The 17,332-nt window shown below is 40.5% G+C and overlaps 1 protein-coding gene across 1 annotated transcript in view; it reads right to left on the bottom strand.

Moving 5' to 3' along the window:
- The window catches only part of TRIQK (triple QxxK/R motif containing), a 450,171-nt gene that overhangs the window by 206,810 nt on the left and 226,029 nt on the right, over window positions 1–17,332 (bottom strand). The window contains exon 6 of the mRNA XM_070392283.1: window positions 1,889–1,954. The gene's annotated coding sequence lies outside the window, so the exon portion shown is untranslated. The remainder of the gene's footprint in view (window positions 1–1,888; window positions 1,955–17,332) is intronic.

Below are 17,332 nucleotides of genomic sequence, written 5' to 3'. Positions count from 1 at the left end.
ACAGTCAACATCATACTCAATGAGCAAAAACAACAAGTGTGCCCCTTAAGATCAGGAATGAGACAGGGATGTTCACTTTCACCATTCCTATTCAACATCATACCGGAAGTCCTAATCACAACAATCAGAAAAGAAAAAAATAAAAGGTACCCAAATTGGAATGGAAAGAGTAAAACTGTCATTATTTGTATTTGACATGACACGGTATATAGAGAACCCTAAAGATTCCACCAAAAACCTATTAGTACTGATAAATGAATTCAGTAAAGTAGCAGGATACAAAATAAATAACCAGAAGTCAGTTACATTTTTAAAAAATAAGTTTTTATTGATTCTAGAGAAAGGAAGGGAGAGGGATAGAGAGATAGAAACATCGATGAGAGAGAAACATCATTGGTTGACTGCTTCCTGCACACTCCCTCCTGGGGATTGAGCCAGAAACCCGGGCATGTGCCCTGACCAGGAATGGAACCTTGACCTCCTGGTTCATGGACCGACACTCAAACACTGAACCACAGTGACCAGGCAAAATTTAAAAAAAAAAAAAAACCCTTTACAATTGCATAAAAAAATACACAGTAATAAAATAAATTTAACGAAGGGGGTAAAATGTGTGTACTCAGAAAACCATAAGACACTGAAAAGACATAAATACTTGGAAGCGCCTACTGTACATATGAACAGTGACTGTGCACGTGAATAGATACAGTGAACAAACTGATGATTGCAGATGGGAAGGTGTTTGGAGGGATGAGAGAAAAGGGGAAGGGATTAAGATGTACAAATTGCCAAATATTAAAATAGTAACAAGGATGTAAAATACAGCATAGGAAATACAGGAAATTTTCATGTAATAATGATTGATGCTAAGCTTCACATTAAACATATCCATTCTTTATCAGACATAAAAGTTTTTTACGTTATTTTAAACTAAGAGATTTTTGAAATCTTAAGAAGGAATGGAAGCAGTATTCAAACATAAGTGTGAAATTACTAATGTAGAGTAACTTTTCCTGAAGAGGGAGACTAATTATTTTTCATGGACATCAGTAGGTTTTATTTTGAAGGTACATAGAATGGCCTGTAAGTGCCATGTCAAATCCCCTAATATTTCTTTAGCCTATTAAGATCCAATACTTAAAATACTGACCTCTATAAATGAAGCTAGAATTCTCTACAATATATATATAACTGCTAATTTTCTGAAAGTCAGCTTGGCAGGATGGGGAAGCATCTAGAGACCTTGGCGCACTTGAATTTGAGGAATCATCTGAGGGTACAAGACTGCCTGTGGACTATGTGCCAACTTACGGTTATTTTATAAATTGGTCTAAGCCTAGTCTTGCTTCCCTGAAAATGCTTTTCCCAATGGCGACTCTGTCTGTAGAGGGCATACCCAATCAATAAATTTCAGCTGTCATCAAGATTGACGCGGATCACTGAACAAGTGACAAGATTGTGAAAATGATCAGTATTGATTGTAAATGTGTCTGAAATGAAGATACTGAATATACCATGGACTATTAATTTCATGAATGTGGAATACAGTCATTGAACCGTAAGTCTTTAATCCCATGCTGGTCACCTCATCTTGTGCAGACCAAAACATTTTTCTCCATTTTTCTTCTAAAAGAAGGAGAAACTTAAATGATTACATAAGAGATGTAGGTAAGTATTTAAGATTTCTTGAATTCAACATTTAAAAAGAGGGAAAAAATGCTCTGAAAATGACATACAGATAATAATCCTTCTTATCAAAGTTTGCTTACTGTATATATATTTTGCCCTAGACTCCTATGTAAACTCTGTGAGTGTAAAGGCAGTATTAACTAGTTAACTCAACGCTATTGATTGAGCAGGCATAATGTGTCAGGCACTTTTTACTTACAGAGATTCAGCTACTTTTCTAGGTGCTGTGATCAGATAGTGGCACGCCTTCTGTTACTCCCATAGTCTAGTGGGGAAGACAAACAAGACGAAATAGTCACATCAATGAATGTAAATGTGAGAGGAATGCAGTGCATGGTGAGCGCGGTATCGGGTCCAGTGAGTGTGGAATGGGAGAACTGCCTAAGTCAGGCAGAAGGATAAGCTGACTGAGGAAATAATTACTAGCTAATGCATGACATCCAAGTAGGATTTCACGTAAGAAACGTAAGTACCTGAGCAAAGAGAAGGGTGGAGCCAAGGTGGGTGCAAGAACAATCCAGGCAGAGGAAAAAGTGCTTCTGCAACTACTAGTCAAATGGAACAGCACATTTGAGAATTTGAGAGAAGGCTAAAGACAGAAAGCAAGCTCCTGGAAGGTGCAACATGAGGCTGGAAAGAGAGGCGGGAGAAGCAAATGCAGGCTCAGAGTAGAAGGACAGATGCCCACTAAGTCTAAGACAGGTTCAGTTGATGCCTGCTGCCCAGTGTAGTTAATAACAACACAGACTTTCACGTTTAACACATTGTGGACAGATCACGAGAATTCTTGCTTCACATTACACAGTGTTTTACAAAGTGTCATACTTCAAAAAGATATTAGATTGTAAGAACACGGAATAAATAACTTCAAAAGGCAATGGGTGTTTAATTTTAAAGTGTGCCTTTAACATTTATGTAAAACGTTTTTTGTACTCATTCAATAGTAACTTATCTGGCCACTGGGTAAAGCCAGCAATAAAACCACTGGTCCGCAATGTGCGAAGTTCATGCCAGTGCGCTGAGGAAATGATAGGCTCACCCTACTTAAAGGCCATATTAAGGATGGTGGTCTTCTCATAACTCAATAGGAAATATTTAAAATTGTTTAAGCAAGTAAGAGACATGATCACATTTTACGCTTGAAATGATCATTGTCTTTGGCACCAGGGGGTCTGCCTCTTGCTTTGATATCTATCCTAACACTGCAGAAGCAAGGTGGGTCACTTCTCCTCCTCCCAGGCTGCTCACTTACCATCTGTCAATGTAGGAAAAATATAAAAACACCGTACAATTATTTTCCTTATGGAAAACATGAATGCAAACTTTCTTAGAGCTAAAGTCTTCTTAGAGCAGCATAATCAGTTGCAAACTCTGCTTCTAAAATAGCTATGTAATACTTTCTGGGTATCTGAATACTTATTTATCCTAGTAGCACCTTATCAAGGACAAAATAACATACATCCATATAATGAAATACTATCTTTTTCTTCAGTGAGAGGAACAAATAATAGGAAAAATGTTATGCCATTCAGTAAATATTTACAATGATAATTATAACCTATAGGAGTAGTTAAGAAGGCAATAGAAGGGATAGAATAGGAATGAGATGTCTTTTATTATACTTTTGTTGTTGTTAATCCTAATCCAAGGATGAGGGTGAGAGAGAGAGAGAGAGAGAGTGGAGAAGGGAGAGAGAGAGAAAGAGAGAGAGAGGGAGAGAGGGGGGGGAGGGAGAGAGAGAGAGAGAGAGAGAGAGACATGAGATATATTGATTGGTTGTCTCTTGCACGTGCCTTGACTGGGATGGGGGAATGAACCTGCAACAGAGGTACATGGCCTTCACCGGGAATCAAACCCGAGACCCTTTGGTGTACAGGGCTGATCCTCTAACCATTGATAAACAATGTCCAGGGCTGAAAAAAAAAATTCAAAGGAAAGATAAAAGTAAGATAAAAAAAAAACAAAGAGCCCAGCCTGTGTGGCTCAGTGGTTAAGCGTGGATCCATGAACCAAGAGGTCACCAGTTCAATTTCTGGTCAGGTCACATGCCTGGGTTGCAGGCTTGATCCCCAGTTGGGGCTGTGCAGGAGGCAGCCAAACAATGGTTTCTCTCTCGTCGGTGTTTCTATCTCTCTCCCTTCCTTTCTCTCTAAAAATCAATAAAAACATATTTAAAAATTAAAAACAAAACTAAGATAAAATTTTGAAAATAAAAAGAAAGGAAGACAGTTGTTTTGGGGATGGTAGCAATGAGGTGTTACAGGGGTCAGATGAACAAAAGTGCCTCTCATACTATTATTATTATCCTACAGCTAAATATTATATATTGCTAATTTCTCAATGAGATTATTCTGCCACATTAATAAGTATAGGTAAAAGAACAATATCCTGAAGCATACCATTTAAAGCACAAATAAATAATAGAGACAGAGAGAGGGAGGGAGGGAGGGAAGGAGGGAGAGAGAGTGTTAGTTGGTTTATGTATGGGGTGGGACATATGGGATTCTTCAGCCAGCTAAATCATAGGTTGGCAAACTATGGTTCAGGTCAAATATGGTCCCCGATCTAAGTCATTATTGGTATATTTGACCTTGTTAAAAATTAAATATATTTTAGATTTTTAGTGAGCAAAATAAAAATAATAGAATGAATCGGTATGCTCAAAGCTTAGCTTTTCTTCATCAAATAAAGGCTATATCGGTTGGCTTTCTAAAAAGAGAAAAGACATACATCAAATAAGCACATAAATTAAGAAAAACTGGAGTATTGCTTTGAAATAGTACATGGGGGTAGGTGGGAAAAGTGATAAGACATTTTTTAAATCTTAACCTGTACTTATAAAAAAAAAATATGAGCTTACTTTTCCAGGAATCATAAAATACATTTGCTGAATTATTCGCTAATTCCTCTGGCGCCTCTAGAGAAACGTGTCGAGGATTTTTGAGTGTTCTAAATTTGGGTTCAGAAAGGTTAAGTAGCTTGCCTACGCAGCACAGCTCAGCAAGTTACCAGAGAGATAAAGAGAGGAAGCTCTGGGCTTGAATCTTGGTTGAACCTACACCGAAGAGAGTCCAGAATATTCTCTGGGGCACTTACATGAACTAGAGCCCTTTGTATTTTATAAGGAAAGGGATGCCACAAGCTACCGCCTGGAAAACATGTATTACCTGGCTCTACTCAGGTTCTCAACCTTCCTAATGCCGCGATCCTTTCATACAGTTCCTCATGTTGTGGTGACCCCCAACCATAAAATTATTTTCATTGCTACTTCATCACTGTAATGTTGCTACTGTTATGAATCGTCATGTAAATATCTGATATGCAGGATGTATGTAGGCGACCCCTGTGAAAGGGTCGTTCGACCCCCAAAGGGGTCGCGACCCACAGGTTGAGAACCGCTGCCGGATTAGCAAGACCTACTTCACCCTGCGGGGAAACCTCGGATTTAAAAAGATTGTAGGGCTCAAGTCAAGGAAACCGCAGATTTCCTGTTCTTGTAATGCAGCGCATCGTGGCTTTGATAAATAGCAAAATGGCTGTTGTCACTATTAGCCGTTTATGTCTTAAAGAAAAAAAACTCAAGTGAGCAGACTTGAGGCTGTTTCCTTCCTTATCCTGGGAACTGAAATGGAAGTGTTGGCAGTGTTCACTGCCTCACTGCCTTCCTCCGTGCAGCTCCCCTCCCTGGCAGCATGGGAGAGAGAAAAAGCCAACAACTTTGCTTTCTTTTCTTTTTCTTTTTCTTTTTTTTTTCATTGAGCTTTAGCCTGATCTTATAGGGAGCTCTGGACTATGAACTGTACCCTACAGCGTGTCCTGCCCAGACACAAGGTAGCTGACCTGTTGTATCCCCACATTAGCTGGTCATTCGCTATGGGCTACCTCTGGTAGGGTGGCCTATCCTTCTAGAAGTTTCAGTCAAGGTCGCCCCTGCAAGGTGAGAGGGCCCCCAGCAGTCAAAGGCAAAGCTCTAAGACAGTGGTTCTCAACCTTCCTAATGCCGCGACCCTTTAATACAGTTCCTCATGTTGTGGTGACCCCCAACCATAAAATTATTTTCGTTGCTACTTCATCACTGTAATTTTGCTACTGTTATGAATCGTAATGTAAATATCTGATATGCAGGATGTATTTTCATTATTAAAAATTGAACATAGCCCTAGCTGGTTTGGCTCACTGGATAGAGCGTCAGCCTGGGGACTGAAGAGTCCCGGGTTCGATTCCAGCCAAGGGCATGTACCTTGGTTGCAGGCACATCTCCAGTAGGGAGTGTGCAGGAGGCAGCTGATTGATGGTTCTCTCTCATCGATGTTTCTAACTCTCTATCCCTCTCCCTTCCTCTCTGTAAAAAATCAATAAAATATATTTTTTTTAAAAAATTGAACATAATTAAAGCATAGTGATTAATCACAAAAACAATATGTAATTATATATGTGTTTTCCGATGGTCTTAGGCGACCCCTGTGAAAGGGTCGTTCAACCCCCAAAGGCAGGCGTCCTCCAACTACGGCCCGCGGGCCACGTGCGGCCCGCCGAAAACATTTATCCGGCCCGCCGGGTGTTTTTGCCCCCGCTGCCTGTCCTGCTTAGCAACCGACTGGTCCCGGGCCCGCAGTGCGCATGTGTGGAATGTCTGAGGGACAGTGAACTGGCCCCCTGTTTAAAAAGTTTGAGGACCTCTGCCCAAAGGGGTCGCGACCAACAGGTTGAGAACCACCGCTCTAAGAGGTAAATGTAAGCTGTTATTAGCCACTGAAGCTCAGTTGCACTCTCTTGGTGAAGGAGGTGTGTTCAGGGCACCAACAACATCTACACCAAATAGCCAATAAACATGTAAAAGGATGCTTGTGCTCATTGGTTTTAAAAATGGAAACTAAAGCCCAGTGGAATACCACGTGTTTCATAAGAATTTGGGGCGGGGGGGGGGGGCGGGGAGTACATTCTGCAGTTGTTAGGGGTGGGTTTCTGTAAATATCAAGAAGGTCACATCTCTATCTTTTCTGCTTTCCTATCTACTTGTCCTATGAGTTACTGAGGAAAACTTGTTAACATCTTTGTTTATGGTTGATTTCTCCATTTGGCTTTTTATTTCGGTCATTTTGGCCTCATGTACTCGAAGTTCTGTTGAGATGCATATCTATTTAGACTATAATACTTTCTTAGTGGATTTGATACCATTATAACTAACCCAGTAATTAATTCATTAACAGCAAAGGAGCAGAAGGAAGGCCAGAAAATATAGGCATGCCATTTGTGCCAAAAAGCTGCGGTTTAACACTTTCCAGGTCTGTCCTCCCAGATTCTGGGGAAAAGGACTAGACCAGCGGTTCTCAACATCTGGGTCTCGACCCCTTTGGCAGTCGAATGACCCTTTCACAGGGGTCACCTAAATACAACCTGCATATCAGATATTTACATTACCGTTCATAACAATAGCAGCATTACAGTTATGAAGTAGCAACGAAAATAATTTTATGGTTGAGTCACAACATGAGGAACTGTATTTAAAGGGCCGTAAGGTTGAGAACCACTGGACTAGACAAAGAAAGAATAGACGCATGCCCAGTAAAGTCTGAATGATGCAGAGGGGGTGCTTGTCTGTCAGTCACAGCTGGGACAAGGCATTGGCAGAGCAGGCATGGCCCTGCAGGAAGATGGGATTTTACACTCCTAAGCACAGGGAGTTCTCTCTCTTGGCGCTCTTGCACTCCTGGCCCTGTGGCAAGGGGCATGGCCCCTGCATTAACCCATGTGGCCCACAGCACACGGAGCCCACATGCAATGGACTGATGGACTAAAATTAGTCTGATCCTGTGCCCGACTCAACTCCACCATGGAACGGAACCTCGGCATCAGCTACGCCTCTAGTTCTGCTGAATCCTCAGCTACACCTTTTCCTGGACTGGGTTTAAGGGAAATGGGACTTTACCAACCTAGGGATATAACTTCACACAAATTAAAATCACTCGTTCTCCCGTGTGAGTCTTAGAAAATTCTTTTTCTCAAGTTATCGTGAGAACCCAACTCCCACTAGCCACGGAGAGATTCCATTCATGTCATTTCTCCGATAAAAGATTGACCCTTTTCACCCTAGCTGGTTTGGCTCAGTGGCTAGAGCATCAGCCTGCAGACTGAAGGGTCCCGGGTTCGATTCCAGTCAAGGGCACATGACTGGGTTGCGAGCTCGATCCCCAGCAGGGGGCGTGCAGGAGGCAGCCGATCAATGATTCTCTCTCATCCTTGATGTTTCTCTCTCTCTCTCCCTCTCCCTTCTTCTCTGAAATCAATAAAAATATATTTTTTGAAAAGACTGACCCTTTTATCACTGCAACATTTTTTAAATCTCTAACAATACTACTTGTTTTGAAGTTTACTTTTGATGTTATTAATTGATAAACTGGTTAGTCATGTTTCCATGCTTTTTATTAAAAGAGAAGGAAATTCCTTGCCTTCTTCTCCCTGTGTGTTGGCTACCTAGTACCCATGCTGACCCGTGCAAATCACTGCTCTCGGTGTTTTCCTTGAAGAAAGTCACAGGGGCATTGCGTCATAGCCACAAGTTTCACTTTCCAGAAACCATGGTCCGTGTGCTCACTTAGAATTTGAGCCTATTTTAAGTTCTTTTTATGTATACAGTATCCCAGACTTTACTTATTCTTCTTGCCTTACACTGGATCGAGATACATCTTCATGTGAATACACAGCCTCAAAATTCATGATTCAAATAAAGACAGTAGTAGGATTAGCATTTCTTTTAGGAAACTAAGATTTTGGCAGAAGGAGGTTGGGGGTGGGGGGTGCTGTGGCTCAGCCATGTCCCACACAATATAGACAAATGCATGTCTTGATGAGTGAGTTCCAATTCGTTTTATAAAATGATTGATAATATCTAAGTTTGTTGTGCTGGTCAGGCACATGTCCAATTTTCTAATAATAATAGTGCACCTGTCCTCCTTTTTAGTACATGTAGTTGTTACAAAACTATATTAAATAGTAGAGACATTTTAAAAGCAAATGTATGTGGTATCATTATTCTAGGTTGTATTGTTTTAAAAAAAAAATGTTGTTGCTTTGATAACACTTTAATGCTGTCTTTGCTCTGACAAATTAATTTACAATAGATTCAACTTTGCACCCTTTGATATTTGTCAAAATCAAACTCCGAATCAGAAGCCGGGTCTATCCAGGTTCCTCCAAAAGCGCCCTAGACACATTCCTCATTAGGCATCTGTTTATTCCAAAACATACAAATACACCAGGGATGGAATTAGATAACACATTTTTGGCTTACTAAACGGGTTAGACTTAGTAAATATGGTCCTCGCTTTTCAACGGATTCTGCCATCTGTCAGCAAACTTACTGCTTCGAGCAGGGGCTTTTCTTGGAGTAATTTACAAGTTGTTTTTCTTCCTTTGTTCTTTTCATGAAGATACATGTCCTTAAAATTTAAGGGGGAATAACATAAAATAAATTCATCCACAAAACAGGAACAACAGAGAGCAAAGGGCTGCTGGCGAGTTAAAAAGCAGCCTGAAATGTAGTCACAGTTGGGTGTTGTCCCCCCCCCTCCCCCCCCTCCCCCCCACCTTATGGGGATGGAAGGAGAGAGAGTCTCAACAGTTTTGCAGGTGACTTCTTAGTCTCAGTCCCAGCTGGGAGGCATCCGACCAGAGGAACAGCACAAAGTGGAAGAAATTTATTTCTCGGAGAAAGATGCAAACAGGAGACTCCAGGGCAGGGCAGCTCCCCCTAAAGCAGTGACGGCGAACCTTTTGAGCTCGGCGTGTCAGCATTTTGAAAAACCCTAACTTAACTCTGGTGTCGTGTCACATATGGAAATTTTTTGATATTTGCAACCATAGTAAAACAAAGACTTATATTTTTGATATTTATTTTATATATCTAAATGCCATTTAACAAAGAAAATTCAACCAAAGAAATGAGTTCGCGTGTCACCTCTGACACGCGTGTCATAGGTTCGCCATCACTGCCCTAAAGCCATCGACAACAGGTTCCCCCGCTGTCCAAGCGCAGGACATTCCTATGAAAACTTTGTTAAGCCAAATAGCATGAAGCAAAGAAGCAATTATCATTCATGTATGTGGACATTTTTGTGTTCCCGCACCCCAAAATAACCTACCGAATCACACCAAACACGCTTAGTTACATTCAGTTTTACACTAAGTGTCATACCCTTAAGTGTCCTAAGCTTCTGCTACCTTAGGGCAGATCTTGCTAACAAAGGCACAAAATAAAAGAAGATAAAACACAGATGCTCACAAACACACTGAAGTTCTGGCGGCCCGATGCTGAGATGCTGAGTATAGTTCCAGGGGAAGAAGTTTGGCGGGACACTCACCTTGCTGGGTGCCGCTGCCTCTATAAGGCTCCCTGCAAAACAGACAATGGATGCTCTTTCCACTTGTTTTTAAATAAAAGTGAAAATCCTCTTTGGATTTCTTTCAGTTCTTGAAAACAGGTACTGAGTTAGGTCTTTCATAAAAGCAAAGTGATGTAAAGAGAATTTTCAAAAAGCAGGGATTTGCCTGTTGCCATGATAACAACAGCCAACTTTTGCCGAAGGCTTGCTCTATAACTTATACTAGCAGAGTTTATTATATTTTCTAAATGCCTAAAAGTGATCAGAGGGAATGAAAGGAATAGCCATACATTTTATTGATGCCATTGGGGGACCAGTTGCCATGGAATGAAATCAGAGGGAATAAAGAAAAAAGACTCATGAATCACATTTCAGCATAGATCATGAACCAAAGATCTAATAAAGCAATTGCAGAGGTGACAGACATATGAGCAGACCAATACTTTGCAATTAACAATTGGTTCAAAAAACTCAAGCTGGGGACTTTCGTTTTTAATTTGCATTACATGCTGATCTCTCTCTCTCTCTCTTTCTCTCTCTCTCTCTCTCTCTCTCGCTCTCTCTCTCTCACTCTCTCTCATATTTTGACCTAGATTAGTATCCCTTTATGCTTAGAACTGTTAAACCTGGCTGACTTCAATGTCATTTAAAGATTTGGTTTTGAGCACCTCACAAACAAGGGCTGTGTCTTTGCATGGGAAGAGGTCCAGGGTTGAATGGTTGTGTTCAGCACTAACTTCTGCATCCAGGCAGACATTCCTGGATAGTAACCACGGTTAACATTTATTTTGTGGTTACCATGAGTCACTCTCTGTTCTAAGCCCTTTATATGCACTAATTCACTAGTCTTTTAAAAATCTAATATAAGAAGTGCTCTAATTATTGTTCCTATCTTATAGATGAGGTAAATGAGTCAGAGAGATAAAGAAAACTATCGAGACAAAACCAGAATTTGAAACTAAACTGTCCTGCCTCGGCCTACACACTCTTTGCCACAACACTGCAAGGCCCCCGTCAGAATGTATTAGTGACCAGAAGAAGTTGGTGGGAATTTAGAAGTCTGAGCTAAAATCTCTGCTCTTTAAATATAAGTGCCTCAAATGATTTGATGCAGACGGTATGAGGACCATACACTGAAAAATACAGTTTATGGTAGTGTCATAGAAATGTTCTTAAGAACATTGTTATAGTTCACCAAACATTTTTACGTACATTATCTCATTTCATCTTCATAACAACCCTGCCAGGGTATTACTCTTTCCCATGATTCTGAATGAGAGAAGCAAGTCTCAGAGAGCTTACCTAGAGCCACACTAGCTGTCAAACACAGATTTTCCAATTCCATATCCTGTCTCTTCCTATGACACTGACCCCTTACTGACCTTTCTGCTTCTGGCCCTCTCCGACTCATAGTCCACACAACAAACAAAGGATCTTTTTTTAAAAATACATTTTTATTTATTTCAGAGAGGAACAAAGAGGGAGAGAGAGATAGAAACATCAATGATGAGAGAGAATCATTGATTGGCTGCCTCCTGCACGCTCCCTATTGGGGATGGAGCCCGCAACCCAGGCATGTGCCCTGACGAGGAATCAAATCGTGACCTCCTAGTTCAAAGATCAATGGTCAACCACTGAGCCACACCGGCTGGCCCTTTTTTTAAGGATCTTTTAAAAGCATAATGTCATTTCCAGTAGATTCTCATTACATTTGGTAAAATCCAGCTCCCTTATGATGGCCTCTCAGGATATGGCTCCTCCCTGCCCCCCTTGCCTAATCTCTTACCCTCCCTCACCCCCCAATGTATTTCAGCTACACTTTCTGCTTTCTAGCCATCTCACACCAACTTTTATTCTCCAACTGGACCTTTGTCCTTTTCCTATTCCCTTTTTATTCCATATCAGTATCTGAAATTAACCAATTGATTGATCATGGAGATGGTGAGGAAAGAGCTCTTGTCTGATTTGCTTAATAACTAACATTCACAAAGTGCCAGGTACACATCCAGGTACTTTATACACATTGATCTATGTAATCTTCACCACTGACAGAGAGCCTAGCACCATGCCCGAGGTAACCAGCTGTGACAGCTGAACTTCATCCAGAGTCTGTGCCTTTCACCACCTACCTGGACTACCCCTTGAAGAGAATAAGTGATTCCACTACTCTACTGTTTTAAACAAGCCTTTGTCTCTGCTATCACTCTGACACACAGCCCCCCGACTGAGGCAGCAGTGCCCATGGTTAAACTCATACTGACCAGAGACATGCTTTGACGAAGGTGTGCACTTGGCCCGCCTTTTCTGGCCTCATCCCCAAAGAAATAAAATGAAATCCAGGCAACAAAATTAATTAGAAACTACAGACTAGGAATCCAGCATGCCCTTAAGAAAATGCCAGAGGATGTAGAATTCAGAATCACTCTTTACTGGTTGGTAATGATGGGGTGGGGAGGTGGAGAGGGACTGTCAGAGACTCCACATGATCACAACGGAAATACTTCATAATAAGCATCTCAAACCAACCGAAGTAGAAGCCTATTAATCAAGCTAAAGCAGCAAGTGGCCAAACAACCATTTTCCCCCCTTCCAGACATCTCACTGGTTTGAAGGTCAAATATCTATTCTTCATCTAGCATAAAAAGCTGCCACTTGGGGGAGGTTGGGTATTGTATTATTGTTTTGCTTTAAGACATCTGTCATTTCTGAGAATAAATATTTCTGTTCTGTGGTTGTTAATAAGCTTCACAAAGTGGTTTTCCTGGCATATGAAGACATCATTTGAATAATAAAAGCTCATATTTATAATTACATTGAGTTAAATAGATTTGCTTAGCTTAGGGTTTGAGGTTATTCATAAACAGATGTGAGGGTCCATAAAACCTCTATCATTTCAATAATCTCACTGCTTGGGGGTTCTCAAAGAATTTCGAAGCTTCCATGTAAATTAAGGAAGTTTTCCTCAATTCCCTGAATAATCACAAAAGTACCTCCACCTGAGTCTACTTCTCAGAACCCTTTTCAGAAAGAAGGCAATAATGAGACTTATTCTGAGCTGGTGACATTCACTCCCTACGCATTCAGAGAGACTTTTATAAAATGCTTTGCTCTGTTCTTAGACTATGTTGATGACCCAAAGCCACAGTCTTATTTGCAGCAGTTGATTTCAAAACAGTGATGAAAAGAGGTCAGCCATCCAAACAGCACCTTAGGATCTGAACCTGCCCTTGCAGCCACCTCTCCTCTTGAAACTCAAGAGTCCTTTGAGCCATTGCCTTAGGCCCGTGGACGGCAAACTGCAGCTCTCAAGCCACATGCTGTTCTTTGGCCCCTTGAGTGTGGCTCTTCCTAAGCCTTAGGAGTACCCTAATTAAGTTAATAACAATGTACCTACCTATATAGTTTAAGTTTAAAAAATTTGGCTCTCAAAAGAAATTTCAATCGTTGTACTGTTGATGTTTGGCTCTGTTGACTAATGAGTTTGCCGACCACTGCGTTAGGTCCTTCGGAGGTGATGAAAGGGTTAATATTTTTAAAATTCTTGCGGCACATTGGTTGTAAACTGCTGCATTAGACATCTGTGCAAGCCCTAAACTTGTGATCTCTAAAACTCTATTTCTCAAGCCAAATCCAATTTAATATGTGTATTGGGTTGAATAGTGTTTCCTAAAAATTCATGTCCACCCAAAACCTAATTGGATCTCATTTGAAATGTGACCTAATTTGCAAGAAGGGTCCTGGAAGATATCATTAAGGTAAGGTTTGAGATGAGAATCTACTGGATTAGAGTGATCCCCAACCCCTATGGGAGTATCCAGTATAGGAATGGAGAAGACCCAAGGAGCTAGAGAAGAAAGCACTGTGAAGACGGAGGCAGAGATTGGAGCAATGCATGTACAATCCAAGAGTGCCAAGGACTGTCACAACCATGAGAAGCAAGGAGAAATGCAGCTTCCAGAAAGAACCAACCTGCCAACACCTTGATTTGGGACTTCCGGCCTCCATAACTCTTTTTCATCCACCAAGTGTGTGGTCATTGGTTTCAGCAACCCTAGGAAAGTTAACTGTGCTGTCTGTCACTTGGTAGGCAAATATTGGTGGAAGTGAGTATAATAAATCAGTTCAATTTGACACAGGGACTGATTAAGGAAAATATTTAGCAGTAAGTATTTAAGGAGGAGAGAGCGTGCTTATGGCTGGAGCTAGAAGAAACCCATTCATTTCTTCAACTCTATCCCAAGCAGAGCCACCAAGGGATGAGATGTTGGGTGGTTCGTGGACAAAGGACTAACTGGAGAAGATGGAACTACCTGAGGAATAACACAGCTGATTGAGGCTTTCTCCAAGATGTCCTGGCACAATGAGAGACCCTTCATTTTGTCTTGGGCACTTCAAAAAAATACAAAAGAGCATATGGTAACCGGTATTTTACATAATGTACGTAAAGATTATTTTAAGAATATAACTTTTCAATAATATTTGTTGTTATGGCTCGTATTATGGATCATATTGCCACCTTGGTTTTTATTTTTCCATCCTAGATCATCAAGCTTTTGGGCCGTGTTTTGTGGGTATACTTGTCATTTGTTTTGACCATGGTTTTATTCTAGTGAAATATCACTAATGGCCAAATTTCCACTTATTTAATATCCCTGAAGAGTTCTTGAAATGTAATGAAGTAACTACTTTCCCTGTAATTCTTGCATACATTTAGATACTAAACTGTAGTTTGATCAGAAGCCTTTGCCGTGTGTGGTATAATAACAATATCTAATGAAAATATGAAGTATGTGTTTCCTAATTACTCCAGACAGCTCATTTCAGTTTGCTTCCTACTAAATCCCAAAATTCCTATCTCCCAGCACCGTAAACACCTTCCTTCCCTTGTCATCAATCTCAGTTATGTAAATGAAGCAGGGGTGGTGGAACAGTTATTTTTTTCTGGATGTTATCAAAGGCCCCATTAGAGAAACAGCTGACGAGGGTGCCCACTCAAAATGATGCTTTTGTTTGCTCGAAAGACTGCAGCAGACCGAAAGCAGAGAGAATTTGCACGTTTTGCAGGAGCAGAACTGCCAGGGCCAGTGGACGCCGATATGCGCCCATAGAGGAAGCCACCCTCATGTTGGCAGGCCCAGGGATGGCCATGACCCCAGCTCAGTGCTCTACTCTCTACAGAGAACACGTGCAGAAAAGCCACCTCAGTGAAAGTACATTCACGATATAAAGTAAATCTCTGATTGAGTCCAGTGTGTCCACATAGTGAACGGACCCTTCAACTTTGCAGAAATCAGCACACCGTCCATCAGAGGACCTTGAACTTTCCGAAACATACGAGTTTATCCTCTGTGGAGATCAAATTCAATGCTGACTTCCAATTCCTGGGGAAGGCAGGGGCTAGAACAGCAGGGCTCCAGAAAAAGTATGACATTCTGATGTGCCTTGGAGCTGAAAACCTGGAAGCCTAGCAGATCATCTCAGCACTCAGACCATGGAAAAGCCAGGGAAGACCATGAGAGAATGAGAAAGGAAAAATATATAAAAGAAGCTAAGAAAAAAAATACGAACACACACACAAAAGGTCAGAGAAAATCAGTTTTCTTCACACTATATTCTTTTGTCCTTTCACAGTCTCCATCCTGTATGAACTAACGAAGAACAATGACAATTAGCTTCATTAGATAGACCACTATTGTTGGATTCAGTCTCGACTTGATCAAATGAGGCAGCTGAACTGAGAATGAATCTTGCCTGGCATTAGCTCCCACTCTTGAAGTGGCCAGGCACCTGTGAGGACAGGGGGTGATAGAGAAGATAATAATTGGGCCCTCATCTTTTATAATTATGTGTGTTTCCAGTAGATATGAACTGGGGGGTGGGGGGCTGGAGAAAGCTACATAAAAGGGGAATATTCTGATGTGAATACTCAGTCATTAACTCTTAGGAAAGGGAGATAACATGTTTAACAATAAAAGACTTGAGAAACAGAGACTTAAAAAATAAATGTTTACTGGGAATTAGGACAATTTTTTCATATCGTAAAGCATCTTCATGATACTAAATAATTACCCTAGTTATTGACTGGATGCACGGGGAACTGTTTTCCCTCCTTTATATGCAAAAGCCTCTGACGTCTCAGAACAAGTTAACAGTTTCTTTTTAGACTTAAATTTTCAAGGGAAAATGAAAAGTAAGTGAGAATATTTTCATGTGTTATTTGTGTGCGTGTGGATCATGGGAGAACTTTTAACAAAATATCAGAGAGTATGAGGGGATTAAGAGATCAACCGAAGGACTTGTATGCATCCATATAAGCATAACTAATGGACATAAGACACTGGGGGGTAAGGGAGGGCAGGGGTTTGTCAAGGGCGGGGGGGGAAAAAAGGACACTTATGTAATACCCTTTGTAATACTTTTAGCGAAAAATAAAAAAAAATAAAATAAAATAAAAAATATCAGAGAGTATAGAAATCTTTTTTTAATGTAGAACTTTCTCTAAAAATCTGTTCCTGTGATATTTAATCTATCTCTTAGATCTGAGTTTCTAAGCGGAATATAACTGAATTTATTAATTATCTCTTTGATATTTTGTTTGCAATTAGAATACACTTCTACAAATATATAGTGCGAGTTAGGGTTTAATTAGGGCTTTGAGGTCCAGACAGCTTTTCTACCGTTTATTAAAAGGGAAAAATTACTGTCTGTTCTCTCAATACAACCAGTAACTAGGAGTAATTTTAATTTCAAAGATACATTAATAAAGCAAGGTTAAAAAAAAAAAAGCAACTATGTAGGAAGAGTTCTACTAGACTTTAATCTTCGTGTTGATGGATTCCCATCCCCTAAGTCAGAGCCTTGCCTATGTCATTAATTCTTCATATGCCATCAAGTATTGTTGAATAAATGTGTAAATGGTTTTTCTCAATGTAGCATTCTCACTAAATTTTAACTAGGGACAGTTACTATATAATTTTTTTCTACCCATGGTTTTCCATCAGGCTTCTGTAGGATGGTTATGTCATCTCACCATGAATACGTGTCTAGACAAGAGCCTTTGGAGGTGTAAATACTACTAGCATTAGAGCTACATTGGCAAAAAAAACCCCACATTTTATCTTCTCTTACAATTGCTACTTCATAGACAAAGAGCTCTCACACCCCTTACAGTTAGTTACCTGGGGGAGGAAAGGCCCTAATTATCCTTCCAAGTTCTGGCACTCAGACTTTATTTCCTCTTTTGGCTTAAGACCAAACAAAAT

This window comes from Myotis yumanensis, unplaced genomic scaffold, assembly GCF_028538775.1.
Source record: "Myotis yumanensis isolate MYYU_CA2020_CCGP unplaced genomic scaffold, mMyoYum1.0.hap1 SCAF_15, whole genome shotgun sequence".
Classification (NCBI taxonomy): Eukaryota; Metazoa; Chordata; class Mammalia; order Chiroptera; family Vespertilionidae; genus Myotis; species Myotis yumanensis.
The sequence above is the reverse complement of the archived record's forward strand: the minus strand, read 5'-3'. Positions and strand labels throughout refer to the sequence as shown.